At 35.2% G+C, this 2,677-nt stretch overlaps 1 protein-coding gene across 1 annotated transcript in view; it reads left to right on the plus strand.

Moving 5' to 3' along the window:
• The first annotated feature begins 1,664 nt into the window (after positions 1-1,664).
• LOC110160822 (claudin-20-like) overlaps positions 1,665-2,677 on the plus strand; it is a 12,583-nt gene continuing 11,570 nt past the window's right edge. The window contains exon 1 of the mRNA XM_055149722.1: positions 1,665-1,759. The gene's annotated coding sequence lies outside the window, so the exon portion shown is untranslated. The remainder of the gene's footprint in view (positions 1,760-2,677) is intronic.

Below are 2,677 nucleotides of genomic sequence, written 5' to 3' on the forward strand. Positions count from 1 at the left end.
CTCCTTCCCTCCCTCCTTCCCTCCCTCCTTCTCTCTTTCTCTTTCCATCTCTCCGTCCTTTCTCTCTCTCTCTCTGGGTAAATCAAACGGGGAGAGGGGGCGTGTCTTGTGGTTCTGGGGGCGGACCACAGCGATCAGGCTTTTCTCGTTTTCGATTTAAAAACCCGTCGCTCAAAGCAACGCCACAAAGGACGAGAAAAAAGATGAGAAGAAGGACGAGAAGAAGGACGAGAAGGCACCAAAATCTCTGAAACGCTTCATTCATTTTTGCAGATTTTTAAAAAAAAGAAACGTGACTGAAATTTTATATTTTTAAAACTCAAACTGGAACTGAAAAGCAGCAAATCTTTAAAAATGTAAGAAGAAATTTGACCATTTTAATTTCTTATATTTTTATTTGATTTATTGATTCACTTGTGTTTCTTTTTAGAGGGACTAAAACAAGGACTAAAACAAGGACTAAAACAGGACTGAACCGGGACTAAAAAAGGACTGAAGACAAATTAAAACAGGACTGAAATTTAATATTTTTAAAACTCAAACTGGAACTGAAAAGCAGCAACTCTTGAAAAATGTGAGATGAAATTTTGACCGTTTTAATCTCTTATATTTTAATTTCATTTGTGTTTCTTTTTAGAGTTTAAAAACCCGGAGGAGCAGTGGAGGTTAAAGTGTAAACTCAGCTCTTTGTCTGATTCCGACTCGAGGGTAAAACTCTGCAGGTCGGAGCTTCTGTCGTGACTCGTTTCTTCTCTTTTCTCCACAGGATTTGGAAACGTCGCGTTGACGAACGGGAAACGTCCTGAGCGCCGCTTGTTCGTTTGTTCGTTCGTTTGTTCATTTGTTCGTTGGATTTAAACCCTGGAGGATTTTTTTTCTGGACTCGTCCGGTCGGTGTCAGAGTTTTGACATGAGCCGAGTGAAAAGCTGCAGCAAAACTCCAAAAGAAAAAAGATGATTTATTTATCAGAGAAAAATATTTTATTCATATCAGAGGAAACTGGAGAACTGGACTAAAACAGAACTGAAACAAGGACTGAAACAGGACTAGAACAGGGATTAAACCGGGACTAAACCAGGACTGAACCAGGACTAAAACAGGACTGGACTGGGACTAAAGTAGGACTAAACCAGGACTAAAAAATGACTAAAACAAGGACTGAAACAGGATTATATCAAGACTAAAATAGGTCTAAATCAGAAGTAAACGAGGACTAAAGCAGGACTAAACGGGGACTGTAGCAGGACTAGACCAGGACTAGACCAGGACTAGACCAGGACTAGACCAGGACTAGACGGGGACCAGCCGAGTCCTGAAGCGTGTGAATATTTCTGGTGGCGTTGACTGCAAACATCTGCAGTGCCGCTCAGGACTCGATCAAAGCACCTCGTCGTTTCCACTTTTCCTCCGGACGTTTTCAAGACTAAAATCTTCATGTTTTTCCTCCGATTTTTGCTCAAACTCTGATTTTTCACGTGAATTGTGTGATTTTTTTTTTTTTTTGGGGTTTTTGTTGGTTTTTGGAGCGTGGTGCGTTCACTGGCATCAGATAAGACTGCGGCTCGTTCACTGACCTTCAGCCCAGCGTCAAAAAATCAGAGCTTTCCTCAAACACGGGAACATCAGGATCATCAGGAACGTCAGGAACATCAGGAACATCAGGAACGTCCGGACACACGAGGAAAACCATGAAGGCACCAGCGAGCGTCCTGCAGAGCCGAGGACACAGACGCACAGACACGGCACAGGGAGGATAAGGTGAGCAATTTTATAATATTTGATTTTATTTGATTTATTTTTTATAATCTCAATTTAAGTGATAATGATCAGTATAAATCTTACCTCTGTGTATTTTTTTGTTTTCAGCAGAATCTGTGAAATGTTCTGTAGATTGGGACATTTCTGTTCACCTGCAAAATAAAGAAAAAAATAATAAATTAATTAAATAAATTAAACCAAATTAAAATAAATTATTAATATTATAATAATAATAATAACAACAATAATAATAATAATAATAATTTGCAGTAATTTAAAATGTTCTGTAGATTTGAGACATGTTCACGTTTCTGCTGAAAATAAAGGAAAAAAAAGATGAAATAAATAATAATAATAATGTATAATAATAATAATAATATTTATTATTAATAATAATAATAATAATAATAATAATAATAATAATAATAATAATAATAGTAGTAGTAGTATTTGAGTTGTTTTAGTTTGTGTGTGTTTTATTTTGAGCCTCATAAATACTTTTTCTTTCTAATGTTTTTTTTATATTTATTTTTTGATGTATTTATTTTGGGCAAGTACAGATTTAGATTCTTACACAACAGAACAAATCAAACTAGAAATAAAAATAACCAAAACAAAAAAATGTGTCCAAAAAGAAGAATGTTGAAGAATGTTCTGATGTAGTCAGATGTCTGATAGTAACAGTAACAGTAACAGTAATAGTAACAGTAACAGTAATAGTAATAGTAACAGTAACAGTAATAGTAACAGTAACAGTAATAGTAAATAGTAACAGTAATAGTAACAGTAATAAGCAGTAATAGTAATAGTAACAGTAATTAAGTAATAGTAAAGTAACAGTAATAGTAACAGTAACAGTAACAGTAATAGTAATGTAACAGTAAAGTAAAGTAACAGTAACAGTAACAGTAATAGTAA

This window comes from Boleophthalmus pectinirostris, unplaced genomic scaffold (assembly GCF_026225935.1).
Source record: "Boleophthalmus pectinirostris isolate CB_2022bp ecotype Guang Dong unplaced genomic scaffold, ASM2622593v1 HiC_scaffold_13, whole genome shotgun sequence".
Taxonomy (NCBI): domain Eukaryota; kingdom Metazoa; phylum Chordata; class Actinopteri; order Gobiiformes; family Gobiidae; genus Boleophthalmus; species Boleophthalmus pectinirostris.